At 41.1% G+C, this 26296-nt stretch overlaps 1 protein-coding gene across 19 annotated transcripts in view; it reads left to right on the top strand.

The window, feature by feature from the left end:
• Positions 1-26296, top strand: part of Zbtb20 (zinc finger and BTB domain containing 20) — a 751404-nt gene that overhangs the window by 553058 nt on the left and 172050 nt on the right. For all 19 annotated transcript variants that reach the window (XM_029470523.1, XM_029470521.1, XM_029470520.1 and 16 more), the window contains one exon: positions 20426-20465. The gene's annotated coding sequence lies outside the window, so the exon portion shown is untranslated. The remainder of the gene's footprint in view (positions 1-20425; positions 20466-26296) is intronic.

Raw genomic sequence — 26296 nt, forward strand, 5'->3', positions numbered from 1 at the left:
ATCACTTATCTGCTCTGTTTTCCAATCTCTGTTCTGTGAAGCCTCATATCCATTGGCTATAATTGTTTCAAACAGTGGGGATATTAAAGGAGACTCCTGTCTTAGGCAATGGGATGAAAGACATCTTTGTTCTATTTCTTTCCACCCTCAGGGAAGGAAACAGAATCTAAGAACTTGGGTAATTCCCAGGCCAGGCACACAAACTTAATCCCTACAGTCAGGAGTCAGAGGCAATTCACAGAGGATCTATGTGAATGTAAGGTCAACCTGAACTTCATAGAAAGTAACAATCTAGTTAGGGATATAGAGTTGGACCCAGTCTCAAAAACAAACAAAACAAAAGAAATAAAAACCAAAGTTATCTTATTTCTGACGTCATTCCTATACCTTTGGAATATGTGTTCTGCCTCCAATATTTGACATTTTCTAGAGGCAGCCAATGAGAGGGAAGCTCATGGTGGTTTTGCTATAGTTGTAGTCTCTGCTGTTTCTGTCTCCTAGACTCTGTACTCATCGGAGACTTGGTTCTGCTTTGCTTCTCTCTTAGCAGCCTCTTTTCTCTGGTGTCTTATCCGTATATCTTTAAAGACTTATTAAAAAAAAAAAAAAGTCTTCCCTCCCAGTTACAATGCTGTATGTACTCTTAATGTATTCAGTCTCTATGGTAACTGGGTTACAGGCCACAACACCATGATTGCTGGAGCTGCCCTCATAGTAAGGAAACTGGCACATGCCCTGCCCTGTGCCTCAAGCTTCTCCATTGGATTGGGAATCAAATACCAGCATTTCAATGTGCAGGGCAAGGAAGGCAGCAGAGGACGTGCTACAAACCCAGGGTCTAGGATTCATTCCTGAGATTTGATAGAATGGGTGATATAATTTATCATGATAAAAGATAACCTGGTGTGCTGAGCCTTACAAGACATCCTTAAGCTGCGAGAGAAGGACGATCCTTTCCTTACTAGCATCTAAGTATTCTTTAGTAAACTCAGAAAAATTAGCAATCTTCTGTAAGGAATTCTTCACTGTTATTTTGGGTACAGGGTTTCACGTAAGGTCCTCAGTAAGTACATACTGATCTAGTGGGACAAACAAATGGCAAGGCTGCTTTTCTCCAAGCGTGTCTTAGAGTGGGATTAGTTCTGCTGCTTAGGGAAGGAAGGAAGGGAAGTAGCCGGCCCCTCTGGAATGCTTCTTTCAGGACACATCTTCCATCCAAGTGCAGGTCAGAACAGACTCCAGTGTACAACACAACAGAAACACAGGATTTGAAGTAGGCCCTTATAACTTTGACCCAGCTGATGTGTACAGTACATTTAGCAGTATTCCTTGTGTCAGGAACAACTCTTGAACTTTGACAGCTGAAAATGTGTATGTCCCCTAATGAGGACAAAAATAGCCCCAGACTGGGAACCACTGTCATAAAGCAAGATGAAACTCCAATAAGACATGAGATAGAGAACACGTGAAGACCCAAACTATTGGTTTAATTAGTTATTCATGAGGGTCTGGGGAGAGAGCTTGAGGTCAGGTCCTCAGAATTTATGGAAAACTGGGCCCAGCTGTGCATGCCTGTAATCTAGACCTGGGACGCTAGAGAAAGGAGGTGGAGACAGATGGGTTCTCAGAGCTCGTTGGCTGGCCAACCTGGCGCAATTGATGCACTTTGGGTTCAATGAGATGCCCCAGCTCAAAAACAGAGGTAGAGAGCAACTGAAGAAAATGGCAGCATCTATCTCTGGCTTTCTAATTGACACGAGTGGACATACCCATGTAAATGCATAAACCATACACACACACATATACACACATGGAAGGGGGAGACGACAGACAGACAGATGGACAGAGAGGCGTTCTGAGCCTCTGCTGTCTAGCGGGCATTCTTGTACTTATCAGGAGTATAGCTGTGAACAAGTACTGATCTCATGGAACTGTGTTCTGGAAAATGTGTGTTTCATGTTTCCAGCCAGGGAGATCCCTTTCTCTCCAAACAGCCTAACAGCAAAAGCTTCCAGCCACCCAAGGGCCAAGGGAAGAAAACAGCAATCCAGCCACCCAAGGGCCAAGGGAAGAAAACAGGACAGCTTCATAATTGAAGAGATTCTTTTCAGTTTATGAACCTCAAAATGGCTTTGGGTTTAAAATGAAACTTGGCAAGTGATTAATTCATATGTTTTAGTTTATAATGTGTTCTGATCATTTTGGGGTGTTTTCAAAACAAGTGGTGAGATTAGGGCTTTTTTTCCCCCTTCTATTTTTGGTCCCTTAACTGTGGAGAGTCCTTCACTTTTGATTAGATTTGGTGCTCTTAGGATATTTGAAAAACGCTTTCAAGTATTTGAAATGTGTGTACGTGGGTGAAGAGATGAAGAAGGGAAAACCCAAGGCTTCAGGATCTTAGCTTGAATAAATAATACATCCCCATCCCCATCCCCATCCCCATCCCCATCCCCATCCCCATCCCCATCCCCATCCCCATCCCCATCCCCATCCCCATCCCCATCCCCACCAGAGGATCAGGCACCACTTCTTCAAGAATCTCTTCTCAGAAAGTCCTTGTGGGCACATCCCTGAACCCAGGTATCTTCCTAGCACCCTCCCTAAATTCTTACCAGGGTCATAAGGGAAACAACCATGATGTCCCTGTTCATGTTTTTCCCATAGTGTAAATGTTATGAGGACCAGTGTCAGATCTGGCCTGTGCCCAATCCTACCATCCCAGCACTTGAGAATTGCTTAATTGTGTGTTGTGTAGCTTAATGACTAATAGATAAATATAGCTGTCAAGATGTCCTGGCTAAGCATCTCTAACCTGTGCATTCACTAGCACAGACACCACCCTCACTCTGAAAATTCACTAGGCTAGTCATTATTCTAGAAACCATGGAGTAACATGATTGTTCTTCAATACTAGTAGAACTGTGTTTAGCCGGAAACTCTTGAGAATAATTGAAGTTCGTTGATCTTAAGGATATTACAGACTTTTTTTTAGAGATGCAAGAATGTAAGAGAAATAATAAAAATGTGTGATTTAGGAATATGTTTAAGTATTGCTAATATCCTGAGCATTCCTCAAGACTAAAAGGGTTTAGATAATAAGGTAATGTTTGTATGACACAAAATAAAGTTTTATGGTTTATTAAGGTTTTCTTACTTAATTTCTGTTCCCTCTTGTAGAATTTAAGCTCCTAGAAGATGGAGAACTTGATCTGTCAACACTTTTGTCCTCTGGGTCTAGAATAGTGTGTGGTTTATTGTAGTCACTCAGGAAATTTTCTTTAATGAGTAAATGGTAGACATTCTGTCAATAGCATCTGGTTGATGATTCTGCACTTTAAATAAGTTGCTCATGCAGTAGGATGGTGAAGCCCTGAAGCCCTTATCCATTCATTCAGCATTCTAGACAGTGCTGATACACAATAGATAGTAGGTATTTGATGAGTAGAGAAACTTAGTATTCCAGTGTGTGTGTGTGTGTGTGTGTGTGTGTGTCTGTCTGTCTGTCTGTCTGTCTGACTGTCTGTGTGTGTGTGTCTGTGTCTGTGTCTGTGTGTGTGTCTGTGTGTGTGTGAAATTTTTCTAAGAAAAATTTGCTAGCTCAAAGTTTCAGGAAGCCTGGTTCCTGGGCTCCTATCTGGCTTTTGATGATTTTTCTGGTCATCTTTGGTGTGCCTCCTGGAGAACCAAGACCCAGTCTCTGACTTATGTCCACTTGGCATTCTCCCTTTGTGTGTAGTTGCTCAAACTTCACCTTTGAAATAAAGACATTGGTATTATTAAATTAGGCTAATTTCCCCCTCTCTCTTCTAGTGTAACCTTACCTCAATTAGTCACCTCTGTAGTGGACGTGTTCTCAAAGTACAGTCTGAAGTACTAGGCAGGGAAGAGGGGTCCTGCTAGAACTTCTGTCTAAGAATTTAAGAAAAGTACAATTTAATCATAGCATCTCAAAACAGTATCTGTTTTTCCAATTCTGTATGGGAACTGGTTTGCTGATCACCAATACCGTGCACTGTTGTGTGAAATTTGTGTTCATACATAGGAGGCATGGGACATCAGAAGGTCCTGACTGCATAGTATATTTCTCACATGCCACCAAGGTATGTAATTTGACAAGACAATGAGTTTTATAGGAAAAGCTGCTGAACGATTCCAAAGGAATTTGCATATGAAACAAAGGAGTTTGTTGCGAGCTTTATTTTAAAGATGTCAGATGAGGGGCAAGGGAGTTGTGCTAATTGTTTTTCTCAACATTGTGGTAAAGATACCTGACAAGAGCTTCTTAAGGAGAGGAGCGTGGCTTGAGAGTGCAGCCCACCCTAGCCAGGAACTAAACAGAGGTGGGTGCTGGGGCTCAGCCTCCTCACTCCTTCTTGTCTATCCCAGGACCCAGCCTAGGAGGTGGGGCCTTCTGCTTACTTGGTGGGTCTTTCCTCCTCATTAAAGTTCTCAGGAAACACCCCAGAGAAGTGCCCAGAGGCTGTCTCTTTAGGTGATTCTAGATGCTGTCAAGTTAACAGGACTAATTGTCCCAGAAGTCTAAACATATTGAATAGTCAAAATACAAAATGGATGAACTCTAGTGAATTTGACTTTAGAAAGAAAGAAATGGTAGTGAAGAATGAACTTTTGAAAAAGCAACTCAGACATTTTTTAATCCATCACAGTACTGATTCCCAGTTTCAGCTGGAAAACATACCTTTTGTTGTGATAAAATACCATGACAGACAAAATAAGGAAGACATCGTCTATTTTGGCCCATCAAAGCCATAGCCTTCAATGTGGTTAGGCTATAGAAAGGCCCATCCATATCATCCTCTATGAAACAGGACAGCTTTGGAAACCTTGGTATTGCCAACTCCAGATAACTTAATCCACGGAGTTGATCAAAGCCTGGCAGTTATCTTCCTGTTTATGACTGTCCATTCACAAGGGCTTGATCCCAGTGAACACCTTAGCAAAGGGTAGGGCAGCTACAGAGCACAGGCAAGTGGAAGGGCGTGCTATCATTAGCATAGCTCTGTACAGCATCTGTAACAAATGTATGCTCTGTCCAGAGAAGGTACTCAAGATTCAAGAACAGAGGCTACCACATGCATCGTAGCTTGTACTTCCAACTGTTCACACGCAAGTAGACTGTCATGGAATCCATGTACAAAGTAAGAGCAGAGGAGACTGGCAAGGCTAGATAAACCCACAAGTGCCAAGACAGAGAAACCAGCGAGGGAAGGCGAGCACACCAGGCGCCTAGTGCTTACGTAGCTCAACCCCACAATAAAATAAGCCTCTTTCTGCTTATTAAAAACACTGATGATCTTGGCCCCAAAAAGGTTGAATTAGGAGCACAGCTAGACAAATCAGATTTTAATTGGGCTGAGAAGTAAATAGGAAACTTGATGTTGGCACTGAGGCAGGAAGATTAGGCCCAGACAAAACAGTGGCTCATTTATTAGTTTATTATGATTATTGTCTTTGTTGGAGACTTGATATGAAAGCCACCATAGTGTGTTGGCAGCAGTCGGCAATTGAAAGGCAAAAGGAGTAAGTGCTACAATATAATCCTGGAGTAGGTTGTCAGTGATCCCTTTGATGTTACAGATGAGTTCAGTGTCAGCAATGGAGCGTGGCCTCTGCTTCCATGGCGTGAAAAGAGGCCAGGCTCATTGCTGACAGCACAGGGTAGCAGGTCCATTTTAAGGAACCAACCAAGTGATCAGGGAAACTAGCTAATCAAAACAAAACCTAAATAGGAATAAAAAAAGAATTGCAAGTAGTTCTGATAGCATACCTTTCTGTTGTGATCAAATATCATGACCTTAGAGTTCTAGACAACTTACAATCCACCATGGTAGGGAAAGCACAGCAACAGGAGGGTGAGACTAGCCTATAAATGAGGAAGCTGTCTAATCACATTTCATCAACACACAGGAGGCAAAGAGAGCAAGAGAAAGGCCACACTACAAAGCCTCAAACTTCCTTCCAATTTAGGAAGCTCTGCCTCCTAAATTTTCTATGGGCTACCCAAACAGTGCCGCAACCTGGGCCAGGCTTTCAAATACACTAGTCTACAGAGGACGTTTCTCATTCCGTCCATGGCTCCATAATTCAGAGAGGCACCAGGCTGCATGGTTTTCTGGTTTGTTCTCCGCATTAGTCAGCCACTTAGGTGACAAAGAAGTACAAGATCAGGTCTATGAGAGCTCAGGAACTAGGAAGCCACAGCTAGAAACCACAGAGACAAGGACTGGAGGCTGGGAGGCCTTTAACCCTAATGGTGGAAAGGAAAAGAAAATGAATATTCATAGATTAAGAGAAATTAGGAAACCAAAAGCTGTGGTAAGCACATAGACGAGAGTTCTTTTTTGTTTGTTTTTTTTTTCCTAAGTCAGAGATGTCCCAGTAAGGAAGTATGTGCCTGCCGCACCTATGTTTTGCCATAGACCTCAGGGAAGCCACAGACAGTGGGATGAGCATCATTCTGGGGGTATAGAACAAAATCAGAAACAGAGATGTGCTCAGGGTTTCTTCCCCACTCACCACTCTTTTATGAGCTCTGTTGGTCTGCCTTGCTTGCCTGTCACAAATTCTAGGGATAATCAGCTTTAAGGAAAGGTCTTTCCTGGTTCGTGGCTTTGGAGGTCTTTGATCCATAACTCATTAGCCTGTCGCTTTGGACCCATGTGGGCACAGGATATCATGGGACAAGTTTGTGACTTCTGGACTAGACCAGGGCTGGGTGCAGAAGAAAGAGAAAGGTAGGGGTTAGAGTCCCAATATCTTCATCAAAGTCATGCCTCTAGTGCCCAGACTTCCTTCTAGCAGACCCTCCTTTCTGAAGGTTATGCCACAGACTAGAGAACAAGCCTCTAGCCTGAGCCTTTGGGAGATATTCGTGATCTGAACTGTAGCATCAGCCATGCTCACTGCCATTATCAAAGAATGTTCATCTTAAAGGATGAAAGAGAAGAAGAAATAGAAATGTGTCATGAAACAAAGGGGACTATCTTCACAAAAGGCAAATGTAGCACTATCCTTAGACTCTATTCTATGCCTCCTCTAGCTCTTCGCTTCCTCATATCTGTAAACATCAGATATGGATGGTTCAGCCACCTTTCTCTACCTAAGCTCCAAAAAAGAGCTCCCATAAGCTTAATATTGATTTGAGTTTTATAAGGTATTTTGAAACAGGTTCTCACTATGTAGTTCAGGCTCCCCTCAAGCTAACCAAATCACTGGCTCAGCCTCAGTATTGGTAGGATTATAGCAGGTAACACCACACCCATCTGATCATATTAAATTTTCTCGCCAGCATCCTGCACAAAGAAAGTTAGTGCTTGGTAAAGAATGCTTTTATATGCTTTGTAGATGACACTGTACAGTTAATCCTGTCTACCCTGTACATTCAGATAAATCTGCCTTGTATTTTTAAGGACAGCTCTGTCCCTATGGGCCCTGTCTCCATATGTCATCCTAGCAAAGTAACCAACCATGTTATTCACTGTGAGATACCATGCCCCAGTTATCCTTCTTTCTTGAGTGGATGGAAATGAGCATACTGTGTAGGGTTCAGTAGTTTCCTAAAGCCTAGGAGAGAATTTCTAAGCCTTTTCTCTTGGTGTTATCTATATATAAGTTTAAAAAATGTATATCTTTGGGCGGAATTTGAATAGGTATTTCTAAAGAGGTCCTCCTTTCACTCCAAATATGAATTCTTATAGAATTCCATTTTTTCCCTTTTTTCCCTACTCCTGATCCTGTTATAGCTTCTCTAGCAATGCTAAAACCCAGCTGGTCTAGAGATTAATATGACCAGACATACCATGAATTTTTTAAATCTCAAAAGTCCCAGTTTCTGCTTCTTCATCAATCAAATATAGGTTATATATGTGTGTATGTGTGCAGTATATTATCCTAAGCCTCTCAGTTCTTTTCTTTTTGCTTCAATTCCTCTTAAATTATTCCCATTACTTGTTATAAATAGGTAGGAGAAGAAATGTGAGGAGCAGAGGGACACAGGGTGTGAAGTAGTACAAGACAGTAGCAGCGAAAGTGCTCAGAAGAAGGGGACCAGTGAGAAGACGGGAGGTGGTGTAGCTGTCCACTTCCTTACTCTCTTCAGACCACTTCCGGGTTTGACGTTGTTAGCCTTTTCACCTAATGCCCTCAAATAACTTTTTCTCACTGCTAGCAAACTCTTCCTACCTGCTTCACACATGGAAATCTCCAGGCCAGCATCTTGACATATTACCCAGGCTGCCAAGCCCCTTGTTCATTGACTCAGGGGACTTGGACCTTATTGCTACGGGGTCCACCAACTCCCTGCCCTGGATTTGCATGGGCAGCGTTAATGGATGATGTAAGCCTGGAATAACTTAAGGAATAATTTGGTTTTACTTCATTAACATTCAAAAAATAAACAAGTAAACTACATGTTGAATTCATTAAATTCCTCTACCACTGTTTAGGAATATAAAACCTGCATTTTTTAAAAAGGGGATTGATTAGTGTCATGTACGTATTTGTTCACTTCTGTTTATGCAAGATAATAAGACTATTGGCATGAAGGAGGAATAATGGTATATTTATAATTCCATCAGTACTGTTTATGTGAGATGAAACCGTCTGAAAAGAAGTGAGAGGAACAGTGATGCCCTTTACACACAGTAAGCTCCTCTGTTGCTGTTTGGAAGATATGTGAGGAGAAAAATTAGTGCACTGGTTGTGGCAAAGTTTGTGTCCGTGGCATTGTGCTAACCATCTGCCTCAGTAGTACTAGAGATTCAGTTCAGAAAGCACTAAAGATACTGAAGGAGGAGCTTCCCCACAAAGAAGCTGAGGGATGTGGAATGCACTGGGCCCTGAGGCCCATGTCATTTAAGGTTAGGGTCCTCTGGTGAGTACTCAGACGCTTCTGTCTGGAAGAGGCATGAACTAGAAGGTATCATGTTACGGAAAGGAATCATTTGAAATTTGCCTATGATTTCAGAGGTGCTTCTTAGGGACTGAGTCCTATTAGTTGTTCAAATAAGAAAGAAATTCAGACTAAGTTGTGAAGAGCCATGTCAAAAAGCTAAAGGGTTTTCTCTAGACTTTAGGATATGTTCATGTCTATTTGAGAAAGAAAGAATTGTAAGCAGGACAAGTTAGCTGAGTAGGTACTGCAAGCCATAAAGAGTGAAGTCATCCATGGGAGTTCATGGTTATCACAGAGCAGGTAAAAAGAGCAGATAAAGGGGACAGAGAGGGCTGGTCTGTGTCAGGTGGTATATTCACCATTACCTTCTAAAGTAGACTAGCAAATGAAAAGTAGATGTATGGACTCTCCAGAACAGAGTAGGAGAGCCTCCATAACAGGATGGCAGGACTGAGCTCTGAGTGACAGCTTAGGCAGCACCAGGCTTTGAAAACGAAAATACCTGCTGAGCTAATGAACACAGATATAAAGTCCCATCTGAAAAATACTTCTTACCTTCTCCTTTATCTGAGACTAAATCTCAAAGTAGGTTCGGAAACTTTAGCAGACTTAGTTTTGAGAGTTGAGCTTTAATAAAATCATAAAGTCACTAATTTTTAAATTGTATTCTTTTTAGATTCCATTCATATTCCTCATCCTGTCTCCCCTCATATTTCATTGTCAGTTGGAATAATTTTGCATTAAAGTGATAGGTGATGAATGCAGAGACACAGGACACAGTGAGAGGTGTGTTTTATTGAGCCTCATAGATCCTGGAAACTTGCAGGAGGGTATTTGTAATCATAAACACAGTACAACCGTATTGGTGCAGGAAAACAAGCTCTAACCAATGTTTAGAGATACAGACATAAGAGCTTGATGTAGGTTAGCTGACAACTCTGACACTTCTAACCAGTGTGAATGGAAGTGAATCATGCCTTGCTCGTCTTTGGGCTTTGCTTTTGACACCAGTTTCTCCCATTCAAGCCTCTACTTGGCAGCCTTACCTAAGGATGCTCAGAGATCATGGCCGGCCAGTCTGTTATAGAACTTTGATAAGGGCCTTTGGTTCCAAAACAGGATTTAAGATACTTCAACAAGAATTTTAAATATTAGATTATGTTTCTTCTTGTACCATGTCCACTATAGGAAGAAATGTATGCACATTCAATCATGTATGCATAAATCATTTGCAACAGAGGGAGACGTTGAAAGTTCATGACAGATTGGCATCCTCTCTGCCTAGTGGTACCAAAATTAACCAGTTTGGACGATGCGGGAAGTATGATAGCCTCAGATAGGACATTCGGAAAAGTCATTTTCTTCTCTATTCACATCTAACTTTTTATAACTCTGAGGCCCTGTACTTAGTAGAATTGTGGGAGTTAGCATAAAATTCTTCTTGCCAGTTACAGAAATGAGAGATTTTCAAATCTGATGGCTCCTCTGAATAGTTTCCTCCACAACCTAGAACCCACTTGCTTCCCTGTGTCTGTCCATGGTGCATTTCTATAATTTAACCACAGAGATTTTTTAACAGAACCTTACACTTACGGTCTAAATTAATGATGTTCCTTCCTTTTACCATGACAAAAACCACTCTACCTTCCCTATACATTATGTTAAAGGTGGTTTTTCTAAGGCATGTGGACACGTTCCGTAAAAGCTTTTTCCTTTCTGTCGTGTTGACAGGCTGATTCCATTAAGTCTCCCACCATCATCATGTTCAGCTTTTTCTCCTTTTCTGAAAAGTTAGAAAACAGTTATCATAAGAATTTTAGAGGCATTCACTTTGGCAAGAATAAATCTGGAAAAACATGAGTCTGTTCCTTGAAATGGAAAAAAGAGATGAGTCCTGACATTCTCTGTGCAGCGCTCTTCCTGACACTGTTGTTCAGTAATAGGGAAGGAGGCGGGTCTCTTCTTCCCTTTAAACTTTCCACTGAGGCTCAGTACCTTCCCGGTGTTCTTAGAGGCGTCAAGCATCTCTACCTCAGCATTTACTGTGTTATCTGGTACTTAGAGTGGACACTTCGAGAAATTGAGTGAATGACAAGCAGATTTGTTTCTCAGCAATTTCCTCCCTCTTGGATAAATGCTGTTTTGAGAAGGTCTTAGGGCCCCTCGGCTGTTTGGATGTGTTAGGGTAGAACTTTCCCTTCTTCACCAGTGCCAAGCTTTCCTACAGACATGGAAACCCCATCTGATCTCACTGCTGCTGTCTTTCAATGCTCAGTATGGCAGTGATGAGCTCAATGGAGTGGTGGGTGGGTCATCTCTCAGGGAGAAATCAGACTCACAAGATGGAAGGAGAGCTAGGGCTCTTCAGTCTGGGGCACAAACTGATCAGAGGTGAGAAAGGGGCCCTTTTTTTGTATTGAGTCATTTGGGCTTCATTGGTCTGAGAAAAATGGACTTCCCTAGAAAGGTCTGGTGTAGACCATTATCAAATGCTAAAAATTAATTCAGAGTTTGCGACAGCCTTGGCAAACTGGTACATTTGGAAATTTACCACTGCCAAAACTTAAGAATCAGTTTCTTATAATTTACCTTATTTTTTTTTAAGTCTCGTCTTAGAAGCAACAATTTCCTTCTGAAACTTTAGGTGAAAGCTTTGTATTTTCATAATTGTATTTCAGACACTGCTGTGGGTTCCCAGCTAGCAGATATCAGCTCAGCCTTTGGTTTGGTCTGAGGAGTCCCACTCACTAGGTTGCCTATGGTCTAATCCTCTCAGGAAATATAAGGCTGAAGAACAAAGTGAAAACATTCATAGCTCCCACATCCTTAGTAGGGACTGACTGCAAGAATCCAGACTTACAAGGGGATGTCTAAAGCCAGGTTTTTGTGGGGTAAAAGAGATTATAGTCTTCCTGGGGTTATGCTAGCAAACAGCGAGGGGTGAGGAGTGAGAGAGATGACAGGGAATTTTCAACACAAACCATTGGTGCTTTCTTCTTTCTAAATAAATTGCTCTTATGTTTATAAAGTATCTGAACAGAAAATCCCAAAATGCTTATAATTTTGAGGGGAAAACGTATATGTGTGTCTCATCTAGATTTTTTTTTTACTTGAAATTAAGCTAGAAGCAGAATTGCCTTTTTGAAGTGAACCAGATGACAAATTGAGATTTTGAAGAGTGCAGGAGAAAGCCCAGTCCCCCACCCCCACCCCACCCCCATACACACAGAGAGCAGGAGGATGGGGGAGGACTTATACCTCTTCATTACCTATGAAAAAAACTAAATTTGGATCTTGTAGAGACAGTTAAGAAAATGCAAATTCCCCTAAGAGGAAGTATTAAAACAATTACTGAGTACAAACTGTGATGCAGAGGCGAGGATTGACTGGGAATGTCCACAGAGAAACAATCCCCGTACATTTGGTCATTTTCCTACAACTGCTTGGTGATCAGAATGTGGATGTGTAAATCAGAGGGGAAGGAGGGAGGGAGGGAGGGAGGAGTGAGCTTTATGATCTAGCAACCTGCATTAAGCCTGTTGCGCCACAACTTTTCAAAATCCAGGCTGCTGGTAGGCTTGACCCTTGGCTGTTTGGTTCACTCCTGGCGTTTGAAACAGCCAGAGCAGTGGCTGCATGCGTCAACCATTATGCCAGTTAAGCTATCCAAGTTAGCTTAATGCTGACTTGATTTTCTGTGGTGATACTGAAAAAAAAAAAAAAAACCATCTCTTTTGAAAGGTCTTGGACCTCTCTCCTCCCAGCTCCTGATCACAGTAATACACAACCTCGAGAAGTCATTAGTAGGGACTAGCTCAATTGCCTGGGACAACTCGGCTATGAAGAAATTGGCATCGTTTGTCTCTTTGATTCTTGTTCTTATGAAAATAATGGATTGGGGAAGAAAACTACATTTCTTTCTCTCTCGGTCTCTTTTTGCAACCATATCTTTCTTTATATGTTACATCAAAACTGACTTTGTGGGCTGGTGTTTAGGTTTGAGTGTTCCTAACAAAATGTAGACAACAACTCAAAATTTTAATAGTCAAAGGCTGCCTGTTGATTGAGGCATGTTAGTGTTTTGCTTATAAGAATTGGGCAGTGGTTCACTAAGCTACTACTGAGCCGTAGATGGAATAGGCTCATCTTCTATTTAAGAGATGTGGCAAGCTGCTTTTGAAGGGAAATTGGCTCCGACAAGGTCATCAGAAGCATTCATTTGAACCTGTGCAGTGGGTGATGGACACTTCTGCTGAGCCCCAGAGCTTCGAGGTAAATAGAAAAGAAAGGCATTGATTGCTGCCACCCATCAGAGCTCCCAGGAGTCTGTCAGTGCATGGGAAGCATATGGGGCCCCTTTCGTCATTTACAAGAGCTGTTCGCTGGCTCTCCTGATATTGCTGAAGTTAGACTTGGGAGTGATAATACTGAGTTTTTATGTTATATTGTAGACTTTTCTTCTACCTTTTTTTAAATTGAAAGTTTAGTTAATATGCACATTCAATTTCAGATTTATGAAATATTCAGCTAAACTTCTTAGATGCAAAAATGAATTGTTAGAATATTGCTGGTCTGTAGCTAACCATTGTGCTAAAGCTGCAGTAGATTATAGTACATTTTCTCTCTGTTTTGTGTCAGGGCATTTGGTAAATTGAACCAAGACCTAAGCACCACATATACTATTTTTATTTTAGTAACTTACTCTCTGTGTTGCCTAATTCCCCTTTAAGTTTAGGATGTATTTTATTAAACTGTATTAGTGTTCTGTGTTACTTGTAGGGTCAGCATTTTATAAGATTGTGTTGTCATCTTAAGCTAAGTAGAGTTGAGAGGTTATTCAATTCGCCCCCGGCTGGAGGCAGGGTTGCATTTCTGCAATCCAAAATAGATGAGGATCTTTCCTATTTTTAAAGAGCTGTGAAGAAAGAAATTTCATAACTGCTCTTAGCAATCTATTTGATTATTTACGACTAGCATATTTTGGATGTTCTTCTTGAAGTCTTAAATTCTTCACTCACCTATTTGATATCATTTTGCCCAAAGACAGAAATGTCAATCCTTCTCCTCTTTGTACCCACTCTTACAGTCCGAAAACTGTAAAGATGCAACTCGGCTCTTTCTTCCCTAAGCTGAATTATCCCCATTTTTTAACAGTTACTTTTATTTCTATAGCTCCTTCTGTGGCAAGCAGGACTATTTTTAAAAGTTCTGTCATATATGATGCTTCTGACACAGGCACTGCATTTTTAATTCCACTGTGCTGGTGTGGAAATAGCCACAACTTTTCATTATATCCTGATGGACAGAGCATTTGTGCTCATTTAACCTTGAGGTTTAAACTCATTCCCAAAAAAGTAACTGACTCATAGTATTGGCTAGACCAGGAATAAAGAACACCAGCGCTCCTAATCGGAAAGCTCATCTTGCCCCCACTCCTAAAAAGCACTAAAATTAACTTTCCCTTGACCTCTCTTTCTAGTGCTATTTATTTACTGATTTAACGACTTTTTTCTATCATCTTTGTCTCCTAAAATAGACAGATGACATTTATTCAACAAACATTGGAGTGTCATGCTGTGTTTAACACACTTAGCAAGGTTTGGGAGATTCAAGTGTGAACTGTCAGCAAAGGCTGGGAGGCATGGCTGTCCTGGGCATGCGCAGGGAAAAACATAATAGTCTGTCACCATATATAAAGAAACAGTGGAGAAGAAAACAGAGATGGGCCTGGGCCAGATTGTGAGAGGTCTTGGATGCGCTTAAGCAAATAGCTAGTCATGACAAGGATGAAAGTAACACTTTGCAATCTGTATTGCAGAACACTGCTCCTAAGTCTTTAAAACACAGACCTAGCTTATGTTGTCCCCACAGTTTAAGCAGTCAGTGGGCATACCTGATTAATTTCTGTCTTTTGATATGTGGCTCCTAGTTTTCCCTTTGTATTTTAACCATTTGAGGAAACCTTTGGTGAGGATCACCCTCTGTGCACACTGATCAGGATACTTCTGTGCTTCTGCTGTGCACATATTAGTTCTAGGATTCACTGAACCAAGCACTGTTATTCTCTGCATTTCTATATTGAAAAGTTTTGGAGTATTTGTGTGATAGCAGCAAGCTCTGTAGCAAATGACATTAATGGTAGACTAGAACAACATTGTGTGCCTTTAATTGATAGGCCACATAATAACAGTGTCAGACCTTTTAAGGACACACACACACACACAAATCAATTTGCTATAGAGAAGAAGTTCTGACACTCAATCCATTTAGAAGCTGTAAAGCTACTACTTCAGAAATTAGAAATGTACAGGGGAAAATGGATTTACATCATTGAATGTTCCTAAAATCTGCTTTAGGGAGGGTGGAAGAGAGAGGAACTGGTGTGGATATGGTCATGTTTCCTTCTATATATGTATGAGATTCACGCAGAAAAAAATTATAATTAAAATAGAACCCGTCTTAACTATAAATGCAGCCCCTGCCACTGCTCCCAGAGCTGCTGCTCCCACTTCATTTGTTCTCTGATATTTTGTTCTCTGATCCTGTGAACATCATAAAGAGTCAGGAAATGTGGACAGGGTGGGGCAGGTGTTTAATTGTATCTTGGCAAAGGCTCGTACGTAGGCTGTGCTGTACCTAATTACTGAAGTTTAGTTTCCACATCTTCTCTCTCCATTGGTGATCACCTTATCCCATCATCTGAGGTTTAAAGAAACTGTTATTCACAGTTATGTCATAACGTTCATGATTCTTTTATTTCTTGAGATGGATACAAATAATATGGTCTCATAAGGCTGACTTCCAACACAGGAATGATGACATGGCCTTTATGTTTTTCTCCCAAGGACCAAAGGAAATGAAAACACTTAAGCAAAGGGCCCAGCGTGGTGTTGCAAAGAATATCTCTGCACCCATACCCTGTCTTTGACTCACAAACCTTTCCCAGTATTTAGATTTAAAAAGAAAAAAAAAAACTAGAGAATTAAAAACTCACAAATGCAGAGTGCATGTAATGCCATTAAGTCTAGTATAAAACTTCTTGAATCTGTCACATTAAAAAAAAAAAGTCTTGCATCCAACGCAAAGATGGAATATCAATTGACAGGAGTCTGTGGAGCTGGCACTCATTCCGAGAGGCACGTGTGTCTAAAATTCCAGTAGCTCCTCAGCCTTTGGAAATTCTGGAAGTCAAAGTAAAAATCAGCCGAGTGTTTGGGAAGACTCCCACATACAATTACTAAATACTATATTTCTGCAACACTAAAAGATATTTAAACATGTACATTGAAACATTAAACAAACATTTAAGAGTTGTCCCTACCCGTATGAAGCAGAGATACAAACCCACCTAAGTTCTAGAAAGACTTAAGATTAAAGCCCTGCCTAAGAGGCCACTCCTTCGTAACTGCCATACCTTTTACCCTCCTAAGCAAGCAAGAGGAGCTTGGAACGGGAAATCATCTGAATTCCCCAGCTCTGTCATCAGTGCTGTGACACATTCTCATTTTCTGATTCATCTGTGTGAGTAAGCACTCCCTTTTCTATTCAGTCCTCAGAGGAACCAAACTTGTGAGTTATGATGACTTATTGTTTTTTCCTTTCCTTACTGAATTATTATTGTTCCCTCTTAGCAAAGTTTGTGGCACTCTTTGTCACCCAGTGTTAATCCATATGCAGAAAAGCCGGCTTGGCCAGTCAGGTGACCTGAACCTTGAGTTAGTTCAGAGCAAAGACCAACAGGCAAGCTTCTGTTTTTAATCCAGCCAGATACCTCAGCTGGCAGGCAGCTCAGTTGCCTCACCATAAAATGGGTATAATAATAGCTTTCCCTCACCGCTGTGAAATATTTAGAATGCAAATCAAGCCAAACCTATCTCCTTCCAAAACGAAGCCTAAATCAGCCTGCATAATCCTGAATGAGCCCAGATTTCAAGGGGAAACTTCAAGTGGGAAACACCTAAAGGTAGTATAATTTAGTGGTTAAAGTATGTGGACTTTGGAATGGTAGGGACTCACTCAGAGGCTAGTGGCTGTGTGATTTGGGGTAAGTTTCCTAATTCCTGAAATCTCCTCTTTTTTCTAGTAAGTGCAGGGTAACAGTATTTTCCCCTGTAGTGTGGGTTCAGGGATTTGCTCTGACAGTGCCTCTCACACTTGCCCTCTGGCAGTCCTCAAGATAGAATGGTCCGGCCTGCCTCCTGGGACACTGCCAGTGTGCCCAGACAGGACATTTCACGTTTCAGGGAGGTCTCAGGTCTGACCCCTGAAAATACACATGGATTCTTGTTTCCTTTTCATTTCTCAGTATATTCTTGTTTGTGTTACTGAACTAGAAGAAATGCAAGGCCAAGAAGAAAATCTGTTTTGTTTCTTCTAAAACATCCAAGAAAAAGTTAATGGGGAAATGGATGCATCTATAAAGAACAGTTTAAGTTATTGGCACACAAAGAAAACCAGCCCTTTAGGAAAAATGGCGTGTCTTAGTGTCGGAGCCTCTGTGTACCCCATGTAGCTTGCTTCTTACACATCCCTGGGTTGACACATGTGCAAACGAGACACCTTTCCTTACCAGATGCCTGAAACCACGGCAGGTCCTCAGAGCTAGGAACTCTTTCTGTTGCTACCATTTCTCCACTCCATAGTCCTCTACCCATTGTTCTAATGTTAAAAGGAATTACAAGGGGTGGATAATGATCTAAGTACATTATATACATTATAGGCAAATTATAATAGAGCGCATTATTTTATATTATTAACATATGCTAATAACAATGAATGAGGAAAATATTATAAAGGTCTAGGGTACTTTAAAAGAGCTTGTATCTCTAGTCACACATCTTTACCAACTTAGAAGTTTTTTTACATTTCCATTTTTAACATTTTCTTTACTCCTGGCTTCAGCTTATGTTTGGCTTAAACTTTCTGAAGACAAATCAAGGAGACTTTTCTCTACTCATCTCCTCAGCCCCAAGTCCTGGGTAATCAGCGCAGGGGAGTCATACATATGGCTGCTTCGGAACCAGACGCTCCTTGAAACTTGTTTTGAGATTGGGGAAAAGGGTTCTCCTAAGAACCTGCATCATCTCTAAATGCTGAAAACCACTGCCCCAGAACATTCCGTACATTTAACTTAGTGAATTAGCCTTTTCAGCTACAATTAAATTACAATTGGGTCCTTAGAGATTAGGCCTGGCTACCTGCTACTCCTCCCACCCCTCACTTGGTGTGCGTGCCCACTGCTGGGTTTTAATGTCCTGAATTATTTGGCCTTTACAGTTTTATATCCTTTGCTACATATTTGTGTGTTGAACCTGGAATATTCAATGCAAATGTTTTAAATCTTGTGTAAAACTACGCTACTTAATTCTTTGCATTTCACATAAAAAAACAACTTACAGACATATAAGGTGACTATCACTCGAATGGAAAGGGCACATATCAATACATAACATTTTCAACTGAGCAAAAGTAAATCTATGTAGATTAATACATCTTGTAAAATCACATAGCAGACTGCAGTTCAATCAAGGAGGGGACCTTTTGACAGTTATGGACACTTATGAATTTTATATGAAGTATAAAATTAAATTTTTAACATTAGTATTAAATTTGGGATTTTTTTGTTTTTCATTAATATATTAGAACAAATTTATATCCCCCTAAATTTACAATTTAACTTCATTTTGTCTTAAAGTTTAACATACACTGAAATTTTTCTATCTTATATCTTAGATTTTTTTTTTTTTTTTTTTTNGGTTTCTCTATGTAGCCCTGGCTGTCCTGGAACTCACTCTGTAGACCAGGCTGACCTCGAACTCAGAAATCTGCCTGCCTCTGCCTCCCAAGTGCTGGGCTCAAAGGCGTGCACCATGCCTGGCTCTATCTTAGGTTCTGATCATTGGTAACCTGTGTATCATTTTATATCAGGAAAGATAGTTTATTAGTCCTCACATAACTTTCTGATTTTGTAAATTAGTGCTCTTTGGAGTCCACATAGAAAAGTTATTTGCTCAGGCATAATAACATAAACACCTGATATAGTTCTCAAATATCATAATCTATTTTTGAGTCTTATTTGGTTTATAACACGCAACAGATAAGTGGTAATTGAGCATGTTTTACAGAAAAGTCATTAGTCATATTTACCCTTTGCCTTTCTTGAGAGATAAATCATGCTTTAAAATGAGGGAGGGAGAACTGGGGGCGGGGGGAGAATATTGAATGAAGAGGAGGGAGGGGGAGATAAATGGCAAAAATATATTTAGTGTGGTGATTTGGTGTTTTGGCTTACAGAGAAGACATGAGTAGATAAAACTACAGTCTTTGAAGACTAGCCCCATTTTATTTGTATTTCCAATTTGTAAATACTTTCAATAATTCATATACAGTCTAAGTCTCTTTTTCTCCAATTTTCATTAGCTCTATCAATTTTGTGAAAAAATCAGTTAAAGTACAAGAGCTCCCAGGTGTCTCTTAGACTGGTGTGTACAGTGATCCAGGCCACAGGTCTTCTTTTGAACTCTTTCTGTCCCACGGGACCATCATCATTTACAGCTGCGTGTACCCAGGCAGGTTTCACACTGACCACACAGGGGAAAACATTTCTTTAGAGCAGCCTCTATCATGGTGCACTTTTTCAGAAAACCTTCTAGAGAATGAGGCTTCCTGGATTTAATTTTCTGCTTCGGCCTTTTTCAATGTGAGCCTGTCCTTCAAGGTAATATCCTTTGATAAATTCATCTTGATACTTTTGGAGGCTTTATGTGACCTGGTTAAGCTCACCTTGTCAGAGGGCCACAGTTTGGCATTGTATATCTGATGTGATCTGGGGGCCTGGTGAAAGGAATTCTGTTATCTTAACTTCTTCTAGAAGAGTATCCATCAAAACTGTGGTGGCATTCCAGTAGTAACTGATTATTTGTTTTGTTGGTTGAGGATTGTAAGAGGTAATTATTAGACTTTTAAACATAGAATAGGAAGCTATCATGGTGAACTTTCCCAAACCTGAAAGTGTCATCATTAGAGCCATGTTTGGGTGCACAAGTTTTCATTCCAATCACCCCGTCACAATATCACCATCAAAACCAGAGCTCTCTTCAGTACAGAAATGTTCTGTGTGCTCTTCATTAAGGTCATTGCAAGCTACGCATGGCCATTGCACACTTGGAATGTAGCTAGTGTAACTGAAGCTCTGAATACGGAGCTTTTCATTAAAGTTAAGGAATGTAAGGAGACACACATAGCTAGTGACTACTTTAGTGCGCAGGACCGTCCGTCCCTCCAGACAGGCTGTCTAATAGAGGTCAAGTGACATCAGGAAAGGTCTTGGTCCTTTTTGTACAGGAATACACTGGCCTCAGTCATAGCAAGGCTACAGCTCTTGAAACTTGCTGAAGTTGGACATTAATGATTTTGTGGGAGCAGTGAGTCCCATCAGTAAGCTCAAGGTTTTGTGGTCCACCCCTGCATTAGATTTTGTGTTTAATTCTTTGTCTTTTCTTTCATTTTCAGTCCCTTGACCACCAGTCTGTTGCCCGTTGCTGCTCTTCATGTGAGTAAAAGTGGCTTCTTTACCTTTAAAAAAAAAGTAGTAGATTTGGGAAAAACTCTGGATTTTGGTGTCCTATTTCCTGGTTGACTTTACTGTGGTGTCTAGCATCCATGTTTATCGCCTTTTCCTGCTTGGAGCCAAGTTGGGTAGTATACTGCTGAGCTGCCCTGTGTGAGGGAGCCAGCAGCCCAGCCATTGTCCTCTGAAAAGACTGCCCTTTCCCTTGGTGCAGCTGCTATTTGCAAAAGTCGCTGCTCTTCTGAACTGAAGCTTACAGTCCACAGCCAGATCTCAGCAACAGTTGGGCTTTGCTCCTCTGTCAATCAATGGGCAATTATTTATTCTTCCGTTATTCACTCGTCCCTAGGTCCAACCATTTTTAATTTTAACTTCTAGATCAGAGCTTTCATTTATTGACAAAATTTATAATATCCTTTTACCAAGAAGTACAAGCCTGAAAAGTAAATAGGCTAAAAATTTGTGCAAAATTATAAAGTCTAGGAAGAAAAATAAAAGAAATCCAGGATTCACATGTGCCTGCAAGTTTATAGAATGTGCCATTTCTTTTCAGAGAAGACAGGAAATTTTTTAGGGGAATAAAAAGAAGAAATGGAGAAACAAAACTTGATTTAAAATGAAAAAGAGAACATTTATTATTTAAAGACCAAACCTGCCTGCACTGAGCAGATTTGGATAAATATTACTTTGGACTGCTTTTAGGAGATTCTGGGGCAATGAAATCAAATAATCAAGTCACTACCAAAAGGCACCACCTAGGAAATCCTACAGAGACAGGCAGTCAGCTCAGATCCTAAGTAACCGTGGGTATCCTGGTCAGTGCATCTCCCTTTGTCCCTCAATCACATTGCCACCAGACCACCTCCCCAAGTCTGTGGTGGTTCCTGTGTTGCAATGGTCTGCACCAAAAGGAGAAGGTCTCTGATTTCACATGTATGTGACTTTCACTATCAGTCCTAGAAGCCTGCAGCAGACATATTTAAGACAGGAGAATGCAGGGAAAGATGCTAAGGCCAAAGTTAAATGTGACATTTTATCTGACATAGAAAGGAGGCTGGTTAGACTCCTCAAGGAATGGTGCTGTGTTATACAACAGGGCCAGGTCCTACCTGGCCCTAAGCCATCTCATTCCCTGTTCATTCTCAATGTTGATACAGCAGGCCAGCTAATACTTTGGAGGATGTCGGTGTGCATGCTCATCGTTACCACTGTGTCTTCCTACCCTTCCCTTCCCCTTCGTTACCTAGCACTGCATATTTCTAGTCCTCTGACTGGCAAATCATTTTGTAACAGCTCTTTTGTGTAAAAACAGTTCGCATAATAGCTCAGTGTTAGACAAGGCATTAATCCTCACATCACCAAGATGAGTCAGCACGATGAACTCCTGCCCGCCTAACTCAGCTATCATGACGTCAGTGCTTTAGGGCAAGCATGAGACACAAACCGTATAGGAGACCTGTGTCACCTAGTAGAAATCAAGTCGGGAGGCCTCTAATTGAAAGTCCATGTCGGCCTCATAGGAAATTGTGAAGCTAATTCTGTGCTACATCAGCAGAGCAGTTTCTGGACTTTTTTTTTTTTTTTTTTTTTTTTTTTTTTTTAGCAGAGTAAGGCTGAGAAAAGAAAACCGTGTAACAAGCTGATAGTCCATTCATGTACTCATGACCTTGTCCCACCCCAGCCAGGCTTCATGCTTGCTTGCCTGACTTGTTAGAAATCCTCAAGTTGCCTTTATGCCAGCAGGATGACGGAGCCAGTAACAGTCCTGTGTCCTCAAGTGCTCCCATGGACGCAGCTGATGGCTCCAGGGTGCTGCTCTAGAGGCCCTTCAGCAGCAAAGGAACAGTTCCTTGGGAACAAACCAGAGCATTATCCCCCAGGCCTCTCCTTCCCAAGCGCCTCCTCAATGACCTCCTCGGGACAGGTGCAAGACTCAGCCTGTTTGACCTTCTGTCCTTGGCACTGCATCCAATGTCCGCATCTGGAATTGACCCAGATTTAAATAGGAGTTGAATAGCTGCCACGATTTCCTGCAAGAGTTTTCTGTCCCATTATTCTTCGGCAGAAACAGAAAGAAAAACTCCACAACCTACCACGCTGCCTCAAAGCAGATGACACAGACTAGCCCTGTTTGGGGAGCCCAGTTCTTGTCAGCGAGGCTTCTCTGAAATTCAGACCCAGATATGTTCTCTTGCCAGTCCTTTACAATATTAAAAGTTAATCATCAGAAGGGTGGTAATGTATTCCTTTACTGACATTCTCTATTAAAAAGATGCTACATCACAGCCTCTATCCTGCCCTGTCCCATCTAACTCTCACCCAAGCCAGTCACCAACCCCTGTGATAACCCAGAAAATGCCTCAGTGCTGGGATTTTCCACTTTCATTAGATTGCTAGTAGTCTCTTACCATGCTTCTAAGAGCTACAGCTACTGCTTGGCTTGGTTTTGATTAATTATGCACAGTTCTTTATTTAGTTTTCAGTCAACAAACGTTTATAGAAAGCCTGTAACAGTGCTTAGTTCTGGGAACTCCAAGATAAATGAGAAATGCCACCTTTCATTAAGAATGGCACAGTCTGGGGTTGAGGGAACAGCTCAAGCTGGAACACTTGTAGCTCAGTGAAGTGGAGCGGGAGTACAGGCCTGGGCTTGCCCCACAGCAATGCGAAAAGAAAAAGAAAGAAGCCCTCCAGTGTTCTAGGGACGATGACCGTGTGTGCAAAGGCTGTTTTGTGACCACCACTGGAATGCAGGTATCTCTAATGCTTACCCATATAGAAGGTTCAAGGTGACTCAGGAAGTGAAAATAGTGACTAGGGGTTTACCAAGTAGGCACAGGAGAGAGAGAAAGAGGTTCGTTGTCAGAGAAAACAAGAGCATTTAAAAGTGAGACGACACCAAGTAACCACCAGGTCTAGCTACTGAGTTCTCGCGTGTGCTAGCATGTGATAGACAGGAGTCAGGTCAAAGGGGCCTCTGATGCCAAGCAAAGGAGTTTAGACTTGATCGCACACCCCTGAAGATAGTTTCAAGAAACCTAAGGCAATTGCTTAAGACCTGAACTGTGCAGTGAGTGGAGATGAGAGTGCTGACTCAGGCATTAAGATGTGTGCAACTCAAGCATATCTTTGCCTTGCCCTTTAGGAGAAAGGCTGATGTTACCGTGGTTGCCAACTTAAAGCCAAACCCATCCTTATGGGAGTTCCACTGAAGGCCTCAGTGGAGCATCACACTGAGCTGCTGCCTGCTAGTCTTGAGATGTACAGGGTTCTCCTGCCCACAGGGGGCACGGGATAGCTAGGAGAGAGAATACGAGAGACAAAAGCACTTTTAAATAATGGCTCTCTAAAGTCAATCAATTCCCGATTTCCTGTCATTTTTCCATTGCTGCCTTTTTCTAAGCAAAATTTCCAAGCCATTGAACTGAATTGAAACTTATGCACAGCCGGGTGTTGAAACAATTCAGTATATTCATTCCTTCTCTCTGAATTAGAGTTCACCATAAGTGTGCTTTTCTCTCGTTCACTCTGGGCTGCCAGGACAATTTTAAAGGAGAATTTCAGCAGCTTGTGTCTCACGTACCATGTTCTCTTTGCAAACTGGAGTATCTGCGTGGGCGTGTTTAAGTTGTCTCTATACTGCTTTCTAGAAAGGTTTGAGAAGATGCACACGATGAAGAATAGGGACCTATTACAAACCCAGATCCCCCAGTGACCTGAGTGCAGAACGTAGGCTGGTGATCAGATGGTCAATTATGTGTTTGTCAAAACACAGTGGGCTGCATTCCAGACTGCCAGCTTTGGAGGCCCAGCTTCTGCCAACCAAATGTCATCTGGGAACATGCAACACTGGGCACTGTGAAGGAGTTTGAAATAGACCATGCCACAGCCAACCTACTGCCAGTCTTATAGCACCAATATGGCATGCACAGCCGGGCCCCATGTTTCAGAGCTCAGGAATTCACTGTACTCCATTCAAGGGGTCAGATGGGTTCATGTTTTCAAAGCCTATGTTCTCTGGTTTGAACACTGTGACTTGTTCCTAAGCAATTTCCAAGGGATTTTTCCAGTCACATCTCTGTGGAAACCTCTCTCTCTCTCTGTGATGCTTATGAGAGCCTTGTGAAATGTCCCAGAGGAGAGAGGGTAAAAACAAACCTGCTCTCACAATGACGGACTCTTTAAGGGATTCCAGCTCTAAGGAAATTACATTAAAGGTGCAGAGCTTTTAAAATATCAGGAACCACCTTGGCAACTTATAAAAAGCAGAAGGGCTTTGCCTATTTTATAAAGTGATTTGCATATACCTGCATAAATAATGTCCCCACCTGTACTTTTATGCATTTAGGTTGAATAAATTAAATTCAGTGATCTTTAAAGTATTCTGTGTCTTTCATTGCTCAGATACCATTTTCAAGACCCTTCCTCTTCACCCCATCCTAGCCCTGAGATTGTAGTGGCTATTTATTATTTAATCTTATGGCTAATTCTGAGAACTAAAGTACATTGCACACCAGTCTACAACAACCAGAAACTTTATCTTCTGCTGCTTGAATTTCTCTTTTCCTTTCGATCATTGGGCCAAGTATTACTTTTTTTTTCCTCAAGAGTAAATGGAAGAGTATACTATTAATGTGAAAGCATAGCCCAGGGAAGGATTAATACACAGTTCAGAGATATTAGCCTTATAGTATTTTTATATTAACCTTTTCTTTCCTTTCTTTCCTTCTCCTGTTCCTTGGCTCCCATGCTGTTTCTCTGTCTCTGAACAAGGTCTTAGTATGTAGTACTAGGCTGCCATAATTGGATTCATCTTTGCTTTCCTTGGTCATTGATAAGTTCATTCAGAAACCACCTGTCTACCAACTCTATCAGTTATAACCTGGGCCTTTATGTCAAAGCCTGGTCAGTAGGCCAGCCATAACCACATTCATCCTACAAGATATTAAGCATGTGCCATTGTTTGAGACTAATCATGTTTAGTGGAGTTAAAATACATAGTTTTTGTGCTTGCTTGTACTAAGGGAACTTAAGGTTGAGTTGAGAAAAGAAATTAAACTGTTGAGTCATTTTTATATGCACATAAGACAATAAATGACTAAATTCCAAATGGAATGATATAAATTCAGAAAGTACTACAGGTTTTATTCTCAAAATTGAGCCTTATCAGCTGAAATTTTTCATGTAAAATATGGTTCAGCTAGATATTGAAAATGAATAAAATGTAAAAAGAAAAAAGTAAGATTATGATATTTGAAGCAAAAACATAATCTGGGTGTTGGGGTCTTGAAGTGGTTCTTAAGTAGCACTGGCCTTCCTCAGTCAAGATCTAAGACTTGATCTTAGAAGAAGAGGAAAATAAAAAGCCTGAGAGATAACCCTCTAGCTACATGCATCAGTAGAGCAAGCTTGGCTGCCTACATTCAATCCCCAGAATCCACATACAGCCACAAGAACAGAACCTCCTCCAAACAGTTGTCCTCTGACCTACACAGAGAGAGAGAGAGAGAGAGAGAGAGAGAGAGAGAGAGAGAGAGAGAGAGAGATCATATACACATGCACAATAGAAATTCATTAATTAATACACAAAATTTCAAACAATAAAAATGATAACTGAGAAAATAATTTTATAACTCTTGGTAGGAAGGTGTAACATAGTGGTAAAGTCAGAATGAGCTCTGTGGCTCTCATGCCTTCGCTCTAAACTTTTTTAAAAAAAGATATAAGAAGATAAGAACAGCACCTTGCCAGGTCACTAATTTCTCTAGTCTTGAGTAGGAAAGAAGGAAGAAAGATACTACAGTCCTGCCCAT

This window comes from Mus caroli, chromosome 16 (genome assembly GCF_900094665.2).
Source record: "Mus caroli chromosome 16, CAROLI_EIJ_v1.1, whole genome shotgun sequence".
Taxonomy (NCBI): Eukaryota; Metazoa; Chordata; class Mammalia; order Rodentia; family Muridae; genus Mus; species Mus caroli.